Below are 21837 nucleotides of genomic sequence, written 5' to 3' on the forward strand. Positions count from 1 at the left end.
ATATTGCTAGAGACCTACCGGTATATAAAAAGGTTTGTGCATCTTGCTGGTCTCACCTTGGTCTCTTCATAGAAACCTGTATAGGTTCTCACAATTTGAGTCAACAAAACACAAAGTAGGAGAGGAGTTGTTCTCTGAGCATAGATTATGTAAAGGCATTAACAGCAATCTTTAGATCAAATCCCTGATGTAGACGCTTCACTTGCCATACTGTGCTGAACAGGGCAAAAAAACCTTAGTATTTTAACTCTTATTCGGGTAAGACCAGGTTTTGCAAACGATAACATTAGCAACAAACTCCACGTCCACGGGAGTTGTTGGCACACAATAGTTGATACAGCACAGCCCAGGAAATTGTCAATGCAGTTATCAGATAACTGCACGAATGTGATGTTTGTTCCCTGTGGATGGGCAATGGGGTCTTTTTCCATGCCTTCAACTTGGTTTTGGAAATGTGCTCCATTTTTTTTGTAGAATAATAATAATAATAAATCATTTTATTTATATAACACCAACATATTCTGCAGCACTGTACAATTTGTAGGGTTCAAATACAGACAGAAAGATACATTACAAAGAAAGTCGATTCACACAATGGGACTGAGGGCCCTGCTCGCTCGCAAGAGCTTACAATCTATGAGGTAGAGGGGGTGACACGAGGTAGCAGGGGCGGCATCGGAGGTAGCATTGCTTATACAGTGGTCAGACACTTTTGTAATAGAGGTGACTGTCATTACAGAAACATAAGACTTTATGAGCCGTCAACAGTCGTGTCCTGTAACATGTGGATTGAGCTTGGACCTATGGAGTTAGCATGAGATGACATCATATCGTGGGGAAATGTGGGAGTGGGGACAGAGGAGGGTTAAGGGTTTACGTTAGACATTGTGATAGGCTTGTCTGAAAAGATGTGTCTTTAGTTTGTGTTTGAAACTGTAGAAATTGGAAGTTAATCTGATTGTCCGGGGTAGAGCATTCCAGAGAAGTGGTGCAACTCGGGAGAAGTCTTGTATACGAGCGTGGGAGGTTCTGATAATAGAGGATGTAAGTGTTAGGTCATTGAGTGAACAGAGAGCACGGGTTGGGTGGTAGACAGAGATGAGGGAGGAAATGTATGGAGGGGCGGCATTATGGAGAGCCTTGTGGATGAGAGTGATAACTTTATATTTTATTCTATAATGAATAGGCAGCCAGTGTAGTGACTGGCACAGACCAGAGGCATCGCTGTAGCGTCTAGCCTGATAGATGAGCCTGGCCGCTGCATTCAGAATGGATTGTAGAGGGGAGAGTTTAGTGAGGGGAAGACCGATTAGTAAGGAGTTACAGTAGTCAAGGTGAGAATGAATCAGAGAGACAATAAGTGTCTTTAATGTATCTCTGGTAAGGAAAGGGCGTATTCTGGAGATGTTTTTGAGGTGGAGGTGACATGAACGTGCGAGTGATTCAATATGAGGGGTTAAGGAAAGGTCTGCGTCAAACATGACCCCGAGGCAGCGGGCATGTCACCTAGGAGTTATAGTAAGGCCTGAGACTACAATGGATATATCAGGGACAGATCTATTAGATGGTGGAAACAGTAGTAGTTCAGTCTTAGAGAGATTTAGTTTCAGATAGAGCGAGGACATGATATTTGAGACAGCAGAAAGACAGTCACTGGTGTTCTGTATGAGTGCAGGGGTGATGTCACGGGAAGATGTGTATAATTGGGTGTCGTCAGCATAAAGATGGTACCTGAAGCCAAATCTGGCAATGGTTTGTCCAATGGGGGCTGTGTAGAGAGAAAAGAGCAGGGGGCCTAGGACCGAGCCCTGAGGAACCCCAACAGCAAGGGAAAGAGGGGAGGAAACAGCCCGCAAATGATACACTGAAAGTAGAGTCTGAGAGATAAGAGGAGAACCAGGAGAGCGCAGTGTCATTGAGGCCAACTGAGCGGAGCATAGTGAGGAGGAGTTGATGGTCAACACTGTCAAAAGCTGCAGAGAGGTCCAGAAGAATAAGAAGAGAGAAGTCACCATTGGATTTAGCCTTTAGTAGATCATTAGAGACTTTTGTGATAGCTAGAATGTAATAATTTATCACACTTCACCTGTAAGGGAGCCTTCACACAGAGTTTACGCTCCGCTTATTCAGACAAGTAAACACGTTTCAAAGTGCCCTCTGTAAAACACAATCCCATAGACTTCTATGTGTGCCGGTCTTACACGCGCTACACATTGAAATCAATGGAAGGCTTTTAAACACATTGATTTCAATGTGCAGCAAGCGTAATACCGGCACACATTGAAGTCTATGGGATTCTGGTTTACAGCGGGCACTTTGACACGTGTTTACGTGTCTGAATGAGTGGAGTGTAAACTCCGTGTGAAGGCTCCCTAGTACTTACGCCTACTGCTGCACTTTCTATTCGGGAAGGAAAGGTATGTCTTTAATACAGTAGCCTACAATGGTCAGTTCAAGGGTATGTTCACACAATTTTTTGCAGGCGGATTTTGATGCAGAATCCGCCTCCAGATACACCTGCAGCCTGTCACGTTGCGCCACAGACTGTCCAGGAGTTGGCAGATGCTTTAGTCCAGGTCTGGGAGGAGATCCCCTGGAGACCATCCACAACCTCATCAGGAGCATGCCCAGGCATTGTAGGGAGGTCATACAGGCACGTGGAGGCCACACACACACATTACTGAGCCTCATTTTGACATGTTTTAAGGACATTACATCAAAGTTGGATCAGCCTGTAGTGTGTTTTTTCCACTTTAATTTTGAGGGTGAATCCAAATCCAGGCCTCCATTGGTTAATAAATTTGATTTCCATTGATGATTTTTGTGTGATTTTGTTGTCATCACATTCAACTTTGTACAGAACAAAGTATTAAATGAGAATATTTCATTCATTCAGATCTAGAATGTGTTAGTGTTCCCTATATTTTTTGAGCAGTGTATATACAATTATTAATATTTAGAGATGAGTGAACACTATTCGAAACAGACGTTTCGAATAGCACGCTCCCATAGAAATGAATGGAAGCAGCCTTTGCCAGCTGCTTAACCCCCCTGCCTGCCGGCTACGTTCAATTATTTCTATGGGAGCGTGCTATTCGAAAAGGCTATTTCGAATAGTGTTCGCTCATCTCTATTAATATTGTCTAATAATTACTAGAGATGAGCGAATACCGAAGTAGGTATTCGATTGAATATCAGGCTATTCGACATATTCGATTTCGAACTAATACCATGCGGTAAATGTAGTAAAAATTCGTATCCCCTCCCACCTTCCTGGCGCTTTTTTTGCACCAATAACTGTGCAGGGGAGGTGGGACAGGAAAGAGGAAAATGTAGGTATAAAAAAAAATATATTTCTACTGTGCCTGAATCAGGCGAACTGCCATAAACATCTCAAAAATTGTGAAAAAATGTTGTACTTTATTAAATTTAATACATTAAAAATACACAATAATAAATGTACAGGGGATAGTACAAACCATATACCGTATTTTTCGGACTATAAGACGCACTGGACCATAAGACGCACTAAGGTTTTAGAGGAGGAAAATAGGGAAAAAAAAAATTAAGGAAAAAAAATTGGTGAAATATTTAATAACCTAATAATATAATATTTCACCAATGTAAATAGAACCGGGGGCTTTCGGACACAGGGATACCAAATGTGTATGTGTTTCACAGTAATGTTTTTGTTTTATATGTATTCTAGGGATATGGGGGTGATTTGAACTAACTATCTATCTATCTATCTAATCTATCTATCTATCTATCTATTCTATCTATCTATCTAATCTATCTATCTATTCTCATCCATGGATGGAAAGAGACACCCTGCAGTGAAGCTATGCAAGAAGAGAAAAAGGGGCGGGCCAGACGGGTGAAGGAGGTGTGGTTTTCTAAGCAAACTTGAAAACACACCTCTTTCACCCATCTGGCTCGTCCCTCCTTCACTGCCTCTCAGATCTGGCTCTTGCAATGAAGCCACACAGGCAGGGAAGTAGGGGTGGGCCAGACGGATGAAGGAGGCGTGGTTTCGAGCTTGCCGAGAAAACCACGCCTCCTCCTCCCGTTTGGCCCGCCCCTCCTTCACTGCCTGTGTGGCTTCATTGCAAGAGCCAGATCTGAGAGGCAGTGAAGGAGGGGCGGGCCAGACGGGAGAAGGAGGCGTGGTTTTCTCGGCAAGCTTGAAACCACGCTTCCTTCACTTGTCTGGCCCGCCCCTACTTCCCTGCCTCTCATATCTCGCTCCTGCAAACACGCGACACAGACAGGGAAGGAGGGGCAGAGCAGGCAGGCACCGTGCTGCTCTCCGTGCTGCTCCTCATAGACAGGACACAGACGCTGCACACGCTGCATTCGGACTATAAGACGCACACACATTTTCCTCCCATATTGGGAGGAAAAAAAGTGCGTCTTATAGTCCGAAAAATACGGTAATACATGGAGGTTAAGTTGTAATACTGCATCAAAGGCTGTAGGTATAACTCATGTTACATATATATATATATCAGATGTCATGGTATATCTGTGCGTCTGAACAGCACTTCATTAGTTTAAACGTGGCGTGGTTTACATAGAGTATATACACATAAATAGAATTAAGGTCGTGCAGGGTTACATTTACCTATAAGTAGACCTCCATGTACATGAACGCGCCACGACGCGCGTTTCGCCACTACCGTGGCTTCGTCAGGGGGAAAAAAGATGATCATCATCTTCTTTCCCCCTGACGAAGCCACGTTAGTGGCGAAACGCGCGTCGGGGCGCGTTCATGTACATGGAGGTCTACTTATAGGTAAATGTAACCCTGCACGACCTTAATTCTATTTATGTGTATATACTCTATGTAAACCACGCTTAAACTAATGAAGTGCTGTTCAGATGCACAGATATACCATGACATCTGATATATACAGTAGGGCAAAAAAGTATTTAGTCAGTCACCAATAGTGCAAGTTCCACCACTTAAAAAGATGAGAGGCGTCTGTAATTTACATCATAGGTAGACCTCAACTATGAGAGACAAAATGAGAAAACAAATCCAGAAAATCACATTGTCTGATTTTGTAAGAATTTATTTGCAAATTATGGTGGAAAATAAGTATTTGGTCAGTAACAAAATTTCATCTCAATACTTTGTTATATATCCTTTGTTGGCAATGACAGAGGTCAAACGTTTTCTGTAAGTCTTCACAAGGTTGGCACACACTGTTGTTGGTATGTTGGCCCATTCCTCCATGCAGATCTCCTCTAGAGCAGTGATGTTTTGGGGCTGTCGCTTGGCAACACGGACTTTCAACTCCCTCCAAAGGTTTTCTATAGGGTTGAGATCTGGAGACTGGCTAGGCCACTCCAGGACCTTGAAATGCTTCTTACAAAGCCACTCCTTCGTTGCCCTGGCGGTGTGCTTTGGATCATTGTCATGTTGAAAGACCCAGCCACGTTTCAACTTCAATGCCCTTGCTGATGGAAGGAGGTTTGCACTCAAAATCTCACGATACATGGCCCCATTCATTCTTTCATGTACCCGGATCAGTCGTCCTGGCCCCTTTGCAGAGAAACAGCCCCAAAGCATGATGTTTCCACCCCCATGCTTCACAGTAGGTATGGTGTTTGATGGATGCAACTCAGTATTCTTTTTCCTCCAAACACGAAAAGTTGTGTTTCTACCAAACAGTTCCAGTTTGGTTTCATCAGACCATAGGACATTCTCCCAATACTCTTCTGGATCATCCAAATGCTCTCTAGCAAACTTCAGACGGGCCCGGACATGTACTGGCTTAAGCAGTGGGACACGTCTGGCACTGCAGGATCTGAGTCCCTGGCGGCGTAGTGTGTTACTGATGGTAGGCTTTGTTACATTGGTCCCAGTTCTCTGCAGTTCATTCACTAGGTCCCCCCGCGTAGTTCTGGGATTTTTGCTCACCGTTCTTGTGATCATTTTGATCCCACGGGGTGAGATTTTGCGTGGAGCCCCAGATCGAGGGAGATTATCAGTGGTCTTGTATGTCTTCCATTTTCTAATTATTGCTCCCACAGTTGATTTCTTCAATCCAAGCTGGTTGCCTATTGCAGATTCAGTCTTCCCAGCCTGGTGCAGGGCTACAATTTTGTTTCTGGTGTCCTTTGACAGCTCTTTGGTCTTCACCATAGTGGAGTTTGGAGTCTGACTGTTTGAGGGTGTGCACAGGTGTCTTTTTATACTGATAACAAGTTTAAACAGGTGCCATTACTACAGGTAATGAGTGGAGGAAAGAGGAGACTCTTAAAGAAGAAGTTACAGGTCTGTGAGAGCCAGAAATCTTGATTGTTTGTAGGTGATCAAATACTTATTTTCCACCATAATTTGCAAATAAATTCTTACAAAATCAGACAATGTGATTTTCTGGATTTGTTTTCTCATTTTGTCTCTCATAGTTGAGGTCTACCTATGATGTAAATTACAGACGCCTCTCATCTTTTTAAGTGGTGGAACTTGCACTATTGGTGACTGACTAAATACTTTTTTGCCCCACTGTATATGTAACATTAGTTATACCTACAGCCTTTGATGCAGTATTACAACTTAACCTTCATGTATTATATGGTTTGTACTATCCCCTGTACATTTATTATTGTGTATTTTTAATGTATTAAATTTAATAAAGTACAAAAAAATTTCACAATTTTTGAGATGTTTATGGCAGTTAGCCTGATTCAGGCACAGTAGAAATATTCATATAGTTCTGCCCCTTCTTTGCCCTAGTTTTTTGTGTATATAAAAAAAAAATAGGAAAATGTCATCGGCTGGTGAAATCATGTGACCTTGGATCTATAAGAATAGTGGCAGCCATGTTCGTGTCTGTTGCGGCTGGGATAGATAGGGAGAGACATCTTGCTGAGGCTCAGAGAGAAATTTTAGCTTCTGCTAGGCAGGAAATAGTCTGAAAACTGCAACACTGCTTGATGAGTCTATAAACACCATCAGCTTATAGGCTCATCCTGCAGAAAGTTCTCAAAACCGCTTTTTAGGGCTGAAATTCCGTCGCGCTGGTATACAGTATATACCAGGGCTGAAGCAACAGAATGGGGCTGACACTGTAAATGCTGCTGGGGCAAGTCACAATTGAAAGAAAGGGGTGAAAGAATTACTACTGGGGGTGGCAGGGCTGAATTGGCACAAAGGGGCACAAAAAAAAATCTCTGCTTGTGGCTGGAAGCAACAGAATGGGGCATAAACTTGAGATGCAGGTGCACAAATCTAACTAGAACTCAAAAGAAATCATAGACACGCAGGTTCTATCATCATGTTACAAGTCTATCATCATGTTACAGCGGCTCAGCAAGTGACAGTTGGAGTTCATTGTGTACACTATGCCACCATTGTGTACACTCTATGCCACCAAAAAGGCTAACTGGGGGGCGTACTTGCACCCCCTTGCCAAACCAAACTCACCCAAACCTCAACTGGGGGAAGCCTCCACTCACCCGAAGGGCCACAGGTCCAACTTCTACACCCAATAAATGTAAGGCGCAGAGGGATCGGAGAGGACAGAGCTGTGGTTGGCCAGGTACTCACCCAACATGTGCCTACGTTTCCCTCCTGGTGACACTAGGCCCCTCAGTGGTGGTAGTTTGGCCAGGGGGGGGAGGTATTAACGTGTCCCGAGCCTTGGAGAGTGTTCCCCTGGTGGTTGTGGACCGGATGGCAGTTGTTAGCCTCTTGGAGGAAATCTCCTCTCTGCCGCCAGTGAGGGTTGACAGAAACATTTCCATAATATTCTGCACCAGGTGCTTGTGGCAATCATTTATGCGTTTGTTCCTCTCCCCTACCAGAACAAAAGATGAGATGTTATTTTTATACCGGGGGTCGAGGATTGCAAAAATCCAGTATTGGTTGCACTCCATGATGTGAACAATGCCTTTGTCTCTGGAAAAGCAGGCCAACATGGTCAGCCATGTGTGCCATAGTGTTACTTGGCATGACTTTGCTGCCCCCACCAGAAGGGTCACTCCATTTCCTCCACTTTCAACTCCCCTTCACACCATCTGCGCTGAAGCAATGGGATGCACTGAACTTCCCCGCCACCCTCATGTGGGACAGTGACATCAAATGTCACTTCATCCTCCTCCTCTTCCTCCATCATCCAATGGTGAGAAGATAACAGGAGTGTGCTCTGAATGTTTTCTGGTTAGCAGCGGCTACTTTAGACTTACAAAAATGGCTGCACTTTCACAATGGGGTAGGTTTATAAAAACCTTTGCACCAACAAGTTGAAAACGTGGGCCATGACCGTGTTTGAGTCTGGCAAGCTCCAGAGCCGCTACTAGGTTCTGGCCATTATCAGACACGACCATGCCTGGGCCCAGGTGCATCGGCGAGAAAAATATTGCCGTTTCATCTAGGATGTCATCCCTCACCTTGGGGGCAATGTGTTTTCTGTCCGCTAAGCTGAGCTTCAGCACGACCTGCTGACGTCTCCACACACCAGTGCTGCAGCATTTACAGCTTGCAGGAGAGGTCGATGTTGCAGCGGAGGAGTAGGCTTTCTAAGAAGCCCTGGCATGAATTTTGGGCTGGAAGAGGAGATAGGTCACCCCAGTTTGCGAGCCGGGCCCAGCCTCCACTACATTCACCCAGCCTGTCATTATAGAGAAGGAGTGTCCCTGACCGCATGCGCTTGTTCAAGTGGACCTTAGAGCAAAGCGCGGAACTCAGGGCCCGACTGATGTTATGGGACACGTGGTGGCGCAAGGCAGGGACGGCACACCAAGAGAAGTGGTAACGGCTAGGGGCTGTATAGTGAGGTGCCGCAGCTACCATCAGGTCACGGAAGGCCTGAGTCTCCACTAGCATAAACGCCAACATCTCCAGGGCCAGCAGTTTTGAGATGAGGCCGTTGAAGGCTTGGGCATGTGGGTGGGTTGCGCTGTACTTCTGCCTGCAATGAAACGTCTGGGAGATGGGGAGTTGCTGGGAAGAGGCTCCTTGATGGTGCAGGCAAAAGGAGCAGAGGCAGGAAAAGGGGCGGATGAGGGTGAACTCCCCATAGTGTCAGACGCAGATGTGGAGGTGTCCAGGCTGGTGGTCTGGACTGCAGCAGCAGCACTGGAAACAGCAGAAGAGGCAGTGTCCGCAACGGGCGACGATTGTCCTGCGTTTGCTCTCTTCCACTGAGCCCAATGCTTGCCTTACAAATGACGGCGCATGGCTGAGGTGGTCAGGTTGCTTTTCTCCGAGCCCCTATTTAGTTTTGAGTTGCACAGTGTGCAAGACGCAATCAGTTTGTCCTCCACGCATACGTTACAAAATCTACACAACATCGAGGGAGGTGGCCTCGATGGGTGACTTTTGGGCGAGTGGCTAGGGAACATCTTGGGCCTTGCTGGCTCTGGCCTAGCTTCTGTGAAGCAGCTGTCCTGTGCCTCTGGACATGCCTCTGCCTCTATCCACCTTTTTTGGTGCTGTGCTTGCCTCCAGATCTACACTGCTTTCCACACTACACAGCACTCCTGTCCAGGTTGGGTCGATGGCCACGTCATCCACCACCTCCTCTTCCAATTGCTCACTCTCCTCTCAATACAAACCGCACATAAGCACAGCCTGCCCTCATGGCCGAGAAACGCTTGTTGTGGGTCCACAATCACAAAATCAGCAGGAGATGGCAGATGCTCCAGTGTTTGGTCATCAGGACAAAGAAATTTGTCTGTTAGCTCCTTGGATTCGTGAAGTGGTTGAACAGAGTTGAAGAGTGGAAAAGGACCCAAAAACAGCTCCTGGGAGGGGGCAAGGGTGGGATCACTCTGCTGGGAAGATTGGGCATGTTGGGAGGAAGGAAGGGCAGACTCTTGGATATGAACACGACTGGAGGTAGTGGCTGACTGGATGGTGGAAAACCCGCTGGAAGCATTATCTGCTAGCACCTGTTTCTGGTGTTCGAGCCTGGTCTACATTGTACCCTGCACCCTGCTTAACGCAGCTATCAAGTCAGGGATTGTGATGAGCGCATGCTAATGTTTCTTTAGGTTTAAATTTGTGTTTCTGTCCATATTAATGTAGAGGAAAGAAGGTTTCCAAGAATTTTTCCACTTTCCATAGAGGTTCTATTGAGTGTGGATAGTGTCTAGTTGATAGGATCAGGGGATAATCGTACACATCAGGGAGAGTGTTTGCCTACATAGGCAGTACAGAGACTTACAAGTCATTCCTGCTCCGCTAGGGATTCTGGGTAAAAAATATGCAAATCTATTCTCCAAGATGTAATTAGGATACAGTGCACTCTGTACGCTACCCTATAGAGGGCAGAATCCTTAACATCATGCATGACTCAGTTATAAAGTATTTAATCATGATGTGGAATTAATTGCCAAATTAGTATTTCTATCCCAAAAGGAACAGATTCCCAGCTATGGACAGCGCTGTTTCGGCCTATCGGGCCATCCCGATAGCGTAGGGATACTGATTTGGCAGAGTGAGAGACTATAGACCAGGGGATAGTCATACACATCAGAGTTTGCCTACATAGGCAGTACAGAGACTTACGCTATGCTGAGGATGGCCCAATAGGCCGAAACAGTGCTGTCCATAGCTGGGAATCTGTTCCTTTTGGAATAGAAATACTAATTTGGCAATTAAATCCACATCATGATTAAATAGACTTTATAACTGAGTCATGCATGATGTTAAGGATGCTGCCCTCTAGAGGGCAGCGTACAGAGTGCACTGTTCTCCTAATTACATCCTGGAGAATAGATTTGCATATTAGTTGATAGGCTGTGATAGTGGGGTGTACTGGGACTTGGGCGTGTTAGATGCCCCCAGCCATGCTTCCCCTGATGTCCCAGTTGCATTCCAGAGGTGTTGGTATCATTTCTTGGGGTGTCATTGTGGACTTGGTGACTCTCCTTAGTCGAATTGTGGTTTCCCCTGAAACAAGATTTTTTCCCCATAGACTATAATGGGATTCCATATTCAGTCAAATATTGAGGGGCTACTCGAAACAATCGCTCATCTCTGATAATTACATATTTTGTTACGTATTTACTTTCATAGGAAATTAATTTATAGTTTTTAATGAATTGGAGCAGCTTTATTGCTTCTGACTGACTATGACTGTCACCCACCCTACAGACTTCTTGGCCCTTAATATCAGGTCAGTCAAGGTCTGTTTCTAGACACATCTGCCGATCAGCTATTTTAAGAACCTTGTTCTCAGGCCACGAGATAACGGTGGTACCGCACACTCGTTTTAGGTTATGGTGCTAGCAAAAACGGGTCCTCCGACCCACGTAATCAAATGGAAATACATTTTTCTGCACACACCAATAGTTTGAAGGGGTGTAAACATTTATTTTACAGAAGGGAATACGCCATTGACACAATGCAAAAAAGATTTGAATACAGAGTGAACTAGATCAATCAATGTTGACGTTTCAGTCGTAAGACCTTCATTGGAAATGATCTAGTGTAGGGCAACATAGGGAGGAGTGTCAGGGCGTGATTTAGTTCACTCTGTATTCAAATCCACTTTTTTGCATTGTGTCAATGGCGTATTCACTTCTGTAAAATAAATGTTTACACCCCTTCAAACTATTGTTGTGTGCAGCAAAATTTATCTCCATTTGTTCTCAAGCCAGTCATATCACGTCTATTGGTCACATGGCCTTGCTGCAGTTCAGTCTATTGTCTATTATTAGTCCCCCGCATACATGAGTTTGACCAATGAATTTACACACTACAATACATATGTCTGCAATTTAAAGGCAACAATTTCCTATAAATCTGCAGAGCTTGTACTTGGATTATCTTTACATTTCAACTATGAGAAAGTTTTAGACCTGTCAGTATACTAGAAATTAATTGGCTGACAGTTCCCGGTAACAATTTTTCTTTTCTGTTTTTCATACAATTATTGGCACCCCGGAGGTGATGTGTACGTTACTGTAACCTGTAAATAACCTAAGATAAATTGCCCACTTTCTCTCATTCCAGATCTGTAATGCAATAAAGAAAGAACAGCTTGCATGTTCTGTAAAGAAGAAGAGACTGATTGGATTACATTTGGGCCAGAAATATCATAAATTTGTGTTACTGTCAAGGATAATTTGTATTTCAGTTCCCATTCTTTCACAAAATAGAAAAATATGTATTCCCTGCCATAAGGATTCCCAATATCTGATGGTTCTCCAATAGGTGTTTCACCTTATTTGTTCTTTCTTTTACAATCATATTATTGCACTTTCCTATGTGTTGTATATAAGCAAACTAAGAATTTAGTCATGAATGTGGAATAAAAATAAATCAGGCCACAGCAGATCTGACATTAGCGAAATTGATTTTTACTAAAGGTCTGTCAGCTATCAAGGAAAAACTACATTTAATCTGACACTTTTGCACTCTGCTATATTGTTCAGTTTTCATGGGTTTTGAATGAATTAGGAATTAATGTATTTTCTTGTCTAGAACACCAGAGACTTCAGGTTCACACTAGCATCGGGCTGTCCGTTGTTCTGGTCAGACAGACTTCATTGACTGAAGTGGGGTCCATTGGGTATCCGTTGTTTTTAACCCCTTCCCAACATGCGCCGTAATAGTACGGCGCATGTCAGGTCTGTAACTATGGCGACCACCCGGGAGCCGGGCGCCCGCCATATCCGCCAGGTGTCTACTGCTTTAAGCAGTAGACAACCGGCTCTAATGCCTCCGATCGGTCAAAGGCGCCGGAGGCGCCATTTTCCCGGCGGCGCATGGGCGCCACCATTTTGCCGGTGATCGCCGGCTCCTGGAGCATGCTCCAGGGCCGAAGTCACGTTGGCATGACAGCCGGGAGCCTTTACAAGGCTCCCAGGCTTGTCTGCAAATTCTCTCTTTTGCAGGCTGGTCTATGCAGCCTGCAAAAGAAAGGATGATTTTTTGCAATGCATTGCAATTCATTAGCATTGTAATGCATTGCATTAGTGATCAGACCCCCTGGGGTTCAACACCCCTAGGGGGTCTAATAAATGCAAAATAAAAAATAAAAATAAAAAAGTAAAAAAAAAAATATAAAAAGTATTAAAAATTCAAATCTCCCCCCTTTCCCTAGAACACATATAAAAGTAGTTAAAAACACTGTTCGGTAAACGCCGTAGCAGGAAAAATAGTCAAAAGTGCCAAACCGCCATTTTTTCACTGTTTTGATTCTGATAAAAATTTGAATAAAAAGTGATCAAAGCAATAACATTTCCTGAAAATGGTAGAACTAAAAAGTACACCCAGCCCCGCAAAAAAAGACGCCCTATGCATCCCTGACCACTGACGTATAAAAAAGTTACGGCTGTCAGAATATGGCGACTTTTAGAAAAAAAAAATGTTACCACAGTTTTGGAATTTTTTTAAGGGGTCAAAATGTAAATAAAACCATATAAATTTGGTATCCCTGGAACCGTACCGAAACACAGAATACAGGGGACATGTCATTTTGGCTGCACAGTGAACGCCGTAAAACCAAAGCCCGTAAGAAAGTCGCAGAAATGCATTTTTTCTTCAAAACCAAAAATTTGTCCCGCAAAAATTAAGACCTCATATGGCTCTGGGAGTGGAGAAATAAAAAAGTTATGGGGTTTAGAAGGAGGGGAGTAAAAAACAAAAAACGAAAATCAAAAAAATAGCATCAGCAGGAAAGGGTTAAACTCAAAGCCCTGTCCAAAAAAGCAAGACGACACGATGGAATCTTCGAACAGAGACACCAATGCAGATGTGAACATAAAGAGGTTTTCTGGTCCCAAATGGCGCTTTATACTGATTACCTGTCCACAGGAAATATCAGTTTGTGGCACGATCTATCATAGGAACATTGCTATTGAGTAGGGTTGAGCGATCGGGATCGGAAAAGATCGGATTCCGATCGGCGATCGAGTAAATTTCACGATCGCAATCAGAATTCTGACCCGATCTTTTCCAGTGGGATCGAGATCGGAGGTTATCTCAAGATCGTCTCAACCCCAAAAGTGACTTTTCCCATAGAGAAGCATTGACTAGGGTTGAGGATCGGGATCGGAAAAGATCGGATTCCGATCGGCGATCGAGCAAATTTCATGATCGAGATCGGCTGGAAAAGGATCGGAAATCGGATTTTAAAATCGATCTTGAAATCTCAAGATCGGCTCAACCCTACTATTGAGCTTTCTTTGTGGTAAGGCTCAACAGCAATGTAGTGATTTTACCATAGACCACAAAGCCATAGTATTGCGGTCTATGGTATCAGAGACCTAATGATTGTGGGTTCAAACCCCCTTGGGGGCTAAAAAAAAGTTTTAAAAAGATTTTTAAAAATGCAGAATTCAAAATGATCCCTTTCCGTAGATCACATATAAAAATGCATCAACATAAATGTAATAACACGTTATACATTCTCTCTTATCTGAAAGAGCCTATACTGATAAAATATAAAAATATTTATGGAAGTACACACACATTGAAAAAAATAAAATTTGAGTTTCGATGAACAATGTGTGTGTAACTGTTATTTCAAATCATCCATACCTCCCTGCCTAACCCTGTATAAAAAAAGTTATGGGTGTCCCAATATGCTGATACATAGTATAGAAATGTGTTTTTATTTTTTTTAAAGGTATTAAAGGTATTAAAACATATATAAAACTATATCAAGTTAGTTTCACGCTGATCATTCCGAAACACAGAATAATAGTAACGTCATTTTTACCGCATAGTGGATGTCGTAAAAACAAAACCAATAAGAAAATGGCAGAACTTTATTTTTTCCTTCTTCCCAGAATATTGTATAAAATATTAAATGGTACTACTAAGAAGTACAATTTCTACTGTAAAGAAACAGGAGAAATAGTATGAATTAAAAAAATAAGAAAGTTATGGCTAGAGTTGATTCGAATAGTATTCGAAACCTTGCTCCCATAGGAATGAATGGAAGCGGCCAAACAGCAAGGGGTTAAGCGCTGGTGCCGGAAGCTTCCATTCATTCCTATGGAAACTATAGTTTCGAATACTATTCGCTCATCTCTAGTTATGACCTTTGGAAGGCATGTGGTGGAAAATGAAAAAAGGCAGCATTCCATAAGGGGTTAAATAATACTTAGAGACTCAGTCTGTAAGGTTCCGTGTGCACGAACATGTGCTTTGTCAGTGTGCTAGCCATGTTTTTCATGACTAGCATATTGAGCCATAAATTTCAATGGTCCCATACACAAGTCCGTGTATTATCATGTATCTGTGGGGAGGATGTGAACCCAGGGCAAAACTCAGGACAGATCCTACTCTTGTCCATGCAGTTCTCCCATGGACCCTACAAGGCACACATCTGTATGTATAGCCTAGGAGAATTTGTGATGTCAAGGTAGCCAGGGATTTCGACTGTAGGTCATCATCCCAATTGTCAAGTTGAACTGCGTGAGGTTAAGCTAAGGTAAAGTGGTACTCTTTAAGTGGTGGCATTACACTTTGTGGCGGTATCAGAGATTGCATGGGATTCACTAGCAGCCTTAACACCTTTCTGCCACAGCCATTTTTTGATTTTCGCTTTTAGCTTCCACAGCCGTATGAGCGCTTAATTTTTATGTAACAAACTGTACCTCATGATAATACCATGTAATATTTCATATGAAGTGATGGGAAGCTGGAAAACAAATTAGAATAGGGTAGAATTAGTGGAAAACTGTGTTTGTGTGATTATCTTACAAGTTTTCTTATGCCATTCACTCTGCAGCCAAAATGATATTATACCTGTATTCTGCAGGTCAGCACATTACATTGATACTATATATATACACTCACCGGCCACTTTATTAGGTACACCATGCTAGTAATGGGTTGGACCCCCTTTTGCCTTCAGAACTGCCTCAATTCTTCGTGGCATAGATTCAACAAGGTGCTGGAAGCATTCCTCAGAGATTTTGGTCCATATTGACATGATGGCATCACACAGTTGCCGCAGATTTGTCGGCTGCACATCCATGATGCGAATCTCCCGTTCCACCACATCCCAAAGATGCTCTATTGGATTGAGATCTGGTGACTGTGGAGGCCATTGGAGTACAGTGAACTCATTGTCATGTTCAAGAAACCAGTCTGAGATGATTCCAGCTTTATGACATGGCGCATTATCCTGCTGAAAGTAGCCATCAGATGTTGGGTACATTGTGGTCATAAAGGGATGGACATGGTCAGCAACAATACTCAGGTAGGCTTTGGCGTTGCAACGATGCTCAATTGGTACCAAGGGGCCCAAAGAGTCCCAAGAAAATATTCCCCACACCATGACACCACCGCCACCAGCCTGAACCGTTGATACAAGGCAGGATGGATCCATGCTTTCATGTTGTTGACGGAAAATTCTGACCCTACCATCCGAATGTCGCAGCAGAAATCGAGACTCATCAGACCAGGCAACGTTTTTCCAATCTTCAATTGTCCAATTTCGATGAGCTTGTGCAAATTGTAGCCTCAGTTTCCTGTTCTTAGCTGAAAGGAGTGGCACCCGGTGTGGTCTTCTGCTGCTGTAGCCCATCTGCCTCAAAGTTCAGAGATGCGTTCAGAGATGCTCTTCTGGCTACCTTGGTTGTAACGGGTGGCTATTTGAGTCACTGTTGCCTTTCTATCAGCTCGAACCAGTCTGGCCATTCTCCTCTGGCATCAACAACGCATTTCCGCCCACAGAACTGCTGCTCACTGGATGTTTTTTCTTTTTCGGACCATTCTCTGTAAACCCTAGAGATGGTTGTGCGTGAAAATCCCAGTAGATCAGCAGTTTCTGAAATACTCAGACCAGCCCTTCTGGCACCAACAACCATGCCACGTTCAAAGGCACTCAAATCACCTTTCTTCCCCATACTGAGGCTCGGTTTGAACTGCAGGAGATTTTCTTGACCATGTCTACATGCCTAAATGCACTGAGTTGCCGCCATGTGATTGGCTGATTAGAAGTTAACGAGCAGTTGGACAGGTGTACCTAATAAAGTGGCCGGTGAGTGTATATATATATATATATATATATATATATATATATATATATATATATATATATATATATATATATAGTCACCCAATTGTGACACCCCTAGCTTTTTATATTTCCATATATGGAGCTACAGAAGATGTCATTTTTTGGGACCAGATGTTCTTTTTTTTTTTTATTTATGCCAATTTGGTTGATGTTTTCATTGCTTTTTATTTAAATTTTTATGGGAGATTCAAAAATATGGTTATTTGGCTCTTTTGATGTTTTTTTTCCACACTATGGTGTTCCCCATTTGAGAAAAATATTTTTTTCTAAGTTTGTAGATCGGGCAGCCTGTAATAGAACTCTATTGATGACAAGTGTGGTAGCGGATCCCCACTCCTGCATCTTGTTCCGGAGCCGCAAGTTGCATTGAGTGAAGCTAGAAATTTAATCTTGTAACCCCACGCCTTCAATGAGCGTCACTCAGAGGTGTGCCCAATAGACAAAGGACACACCCACAATGACACGGACATGTGATGAACTGCTGGCGCTAAGCGATGCTAAAAAGCGCCTCTGTAAACATCCATACCGCACATCGCCTTATCATTCTGTACGGTAACCAAGCACCATTGGACCCTATAGAAGGTGAGGCATCCCCTGAGGCATCACCTCCACAGAAACCAGACAGCTAGATGGAATGAATTCATGGAAATACACCACTGCAATGCTCTAAAACAGGGGCAACATATAGCAATATGCATAGTAATAAGGGGTAACAAATCCACAACCCATTAGGTATAATTTAGGGTAACCGTAATCACTGGACTCTGGTTATCAAATAAATGAAGAAAAGGAAATATATTTATTTAGTCCCTTGGGACGTACAGTATCCATAAGAAATATAAAGCGTATAACTTTCCTATCAAAATCCCTTCGCCTGGGTGAATCACCCATTCAATGCCCTGAAAACTCAGATGTTGAGGGTCAGATGCATGCATCTCTCTGATATGTCTGGAGATAGATGTGGGTTCCTCTCTCAAGATATCATTAATTTACTCCCTTACTCTCCTGCGTAAATCTTTTATCGTCTTCCCAATATACTGGAGTCCGCAGGAGCATGTCACCAAGTAGATACCCCCACTGGTCTTACAATTTATAAAGCTGCGAATATGATAGGTCTTAGTCGCTAGGTCTCTGTTGTATAATACAGATATAATAATACGTACGTATTTCTCATATGAAAACTACGCTTATATTAATTCAGATTTCACAAGTATTTTGATGTCTATATGTATGTTTCTATTATGTAATAACCTAAAATAATTGACATAAAGCTTCTCTAATAAAGCATGTAATAAAGTTTATTAATATAGCTTATGGGATTTCTTCTATTTTTCATTACGTGGTAACAGAAGTTTTCTGGATAGTATAGTCTGCCCAGGGGAGTTCGAGAAATGCAGAATGTAGATGGATCACAGATGTGTCAGAGCAGAAATGACATGGGGCTTAGGCAGAAGACAGGCGGCAACAGAGCGAAGAGAACATGCATGGCAGGTGATCAAACCAGGAATGGAAACACAAATGCCAGTGAAATCTCCAAAATCCATCTAAAAGGAGTAAACATTTACCACACTTATATATAGTCAGTCAGGTAATTTTATTAGGAGCCAAATATGCCACAAAGTAACAGAATATGGTACCAGAAGACTACAGAATTTTAGGAACTTCGCTGGTAATTTTAATATATGTTATAAATAGGAAAAAACTCAACCCTTTCAAAATAAAGAAGATTTACCTAATATTATATATTTCACATGTGTCTTACACCAATGTCTTTGTATAGCAGACTGATAGAAGGATTCTGTTCATCCATGAGCTAAAGCTTTATTAACACTGGGCTTGCAGCATACATTTGGCTCCTGAAGTGTAACAAAGCTTTCCAACAACTTTTGATTTTCTGGCAGTATGTCTGTCATTAATACATTTTGTAATATATGTCATTAACAAATTTTGGCTCCGTTCTCTTAAATCCTGAATTTCTTTATTCATTTCCTTGCTTCTCTATTGGGAACTGTACCCTGCTTCTCTCAGTGTATACGGGCATATATGTACAGCAAAAGCAAGTACTACTATGTCATCTTGGCGCTGTTCACACTTTGTCTATACACACACAGTTGGTGAAAAAAGTATTGAACACATCACCATTTTCTAAGTAAATATATTTGTAAAGGTGCTATTGACATAAAATTCTCACCAGATGTCGGTAACAAACCATCCAATCCACACAGGAAAATAAATCAAACCATGGATATCCATAAATTAAGTTACCGTATATACTTGAGTATAAGCCAACCCGAATATAAGCCGACGCCCCTAATTTTACCACAAAAAACTGGGAAAACTTATTGACTCGAGTATAAGCCAAGGGAGGGGGAATCCACCATTGCAGATAAAAAATCTGGTCATGTGTATTGCAGCTTAGTAACTCCAGGTGCCTCATAGTAATAGCAGTTAACCCCATCATGTCCCTCACATTAACCCCCTGTGTGCCTCACATAAGAGTTACTGATATGTGGGACATATGGAGGTAATAATTAGGTATCTTCATAATTAAGGTCCTTTATTAGTACCCTCATGTGTCTCACATATTAGTAATCCTTATATGGGGCACACAGGGGTTAATATGAGGGACATGATGGGGTTAACTGCTATTAATGTGAGGCACATGGAGTTACTGAAACTAAATTAATAACTCCAAATGCCTGACAGTAATAGGAATAGTAACTCCAGCAGGTACCAGTGTGTTACGGTCACTTTACTGCAGCTTCCTCTCCTCCATACGACAGACATCTTCTATGAGACACAATGAATCCTACACATAATGGCCACTGACTTATCTGCAGATGTTACATTCTAGTGGGTACAGGACATTTGATGACATCACAGTCATGCGACTTACATGACAAGCCAATCACAGAGCAGTAGCACTAAAGGGCCTCCCCTTTGTTTAATTTATGCAGGTCCTTGCAGTATGTGTTGCCTGACTTGAGTATAAGCCGAGTGGGGCTTATACGGTATATACGGTTGTGTAATAATGCAAGATGACACAGGGAAAAAGTATTGGAAACATGAAGAAAGAGAGGTGCAAAAAGCCATGTAAAGTCCTGTCACCAGCTGAAATCTATTAGGAATTAGAAAAATAGTGAATAATAGTGAAAAATAATAGCTGCTGTCCTATAAAAAGGTGTCTCATTACTAAGGTGACACACAAGAAATATCCCATGATGGGTAAAACCAGTGAGCTGTCTCAAGACCTTCACAAAACATGCAGATAGCAATGGTTACAGAAGAATTTCTGAACCACTGACGGTTCCAGTGAGAACTGTTGGCGACATGCTCTGGAAGTGGAAAGAACAACATTTCACCATAAACCAGCCTCCATTGACCAGGTACTGCCAGCGAGATCTCAGACAGAGTGATAAGAATTATCAGAAGAGTTGTTCAAGAGCCAAGGACCACCCGTGGAGATCTACAGAAAGAACTGGAATCAGCAGGAGCAATTGTTTCAAAAAAAGGAATAAGTAATGCACCCAATCTCCATGGCCTGTATGCAAACTCACCACACAAGACTCCATTGCTGAACAACAAGCATGTTCGAAAGCGTTTAAAGTTTGATCAACAACATCTAGACAAGCCTGTGACATACTGAGAGACTATAGTCTGGTCAGAGGAAACGAAAATTTAATTCTTTGGATGCCATAATACACACCATGTTTGGAGCTCAAAAGGCATTACATATCACTCCAAAAAACACCATACCAACAGTGAAGTTTGGAGTTGGGAACATCATGGTGTGGGGCTGTTTTTCAGCATACGGCACTGGCAAACTTTATTTAATTGAAGGAAGAACAAAGGGACAAATGTACATTCTTGATAAAAATCTGCTGCCAACTATCAGGATGATGAAGATGAAACAAGGATGGACATTTCAGTAAGACGGTGATCCCAAATACACAGCCAAGGAAACACTCAATTGGTTTCAGAGAATGAAAATAAAGCTACTAGAATGGCGGAGCCAGTCACCTGACCTAAATCCAACAGAAAATCTATGGAAGGAACTAAAGCTTAGAGTACATGTCGGATACTGACTGCATAATACGGCCAGCAGCCACTGTTAAAAGGAATCTATCATTAGCTCTTGTGATTTTTTAACTAAGCATATATTTGAGAAAGCCTTTCTAAAGCCTATCCCAGACATACCTTTTATTCATTAATCCCCTCAGCAATTTTTGAATTAGCCTGCTTTTATTGGTATGCTAATTAGCCAGCAAGGAGCTCCGGAAGTTCACTAAGCACTGTATAATATGTATAAACAGAGGGAGGTGAGAGCAGGGAGGGCTGCTGATGTTGACTCACCAGCCTTCCTTGCTTTACACATATCACAGTGCTCAGGGAACATCACAGAGACTTCCAGTGCTCCATAATGGATAATTAGCATATCAATAAAAAGGGGTTAATTAAAAAATGGCTGAGAGGATTAATAAATAGAAGGTATATGTGGAATAGCCTTTCTAAAGTCTATGGGGTCCGTGTGCTTTCACTGGCACACCGCTTGCAGTTGCATTCGGTATTCGTATGAGGATCCCCCCGGACGGAATACCAACGCAGATATGAACGAGGGCTTAAACAGTATCATAAACTTATTGTCGCCCTCTGGAACATCATCGAAGGACAGTGATCGGTTGCCATGACAGCCGAGAACCTATTAAAAGTACAAAAAAAAAAAGAAAAGTTCAAATCACCCCCCCCCCTTTCCCTAGTTCACATATAAAAGCAAATAAACAAAAGTAAACGTAAATATTTTAGGTATCCTCATAATCATCCCATACAGTAAACAGTGTAG

The sequence above is a fragment of the Leptodactylus fuscus genome, chromosome 1 (assembly GCF_031893055.1).
Source record: "Leptodactylus fuscus isolate aLepFus1 chromosome 1, aLepFus1.hap2, whole genome shotgun sequence".
Lineage (NCBI taxonomy): Eukaryota > Metazoa > Chordata > Amphibia > Anura > Leptodactylidae > Leptodactylus > Leptodactylus fuscus.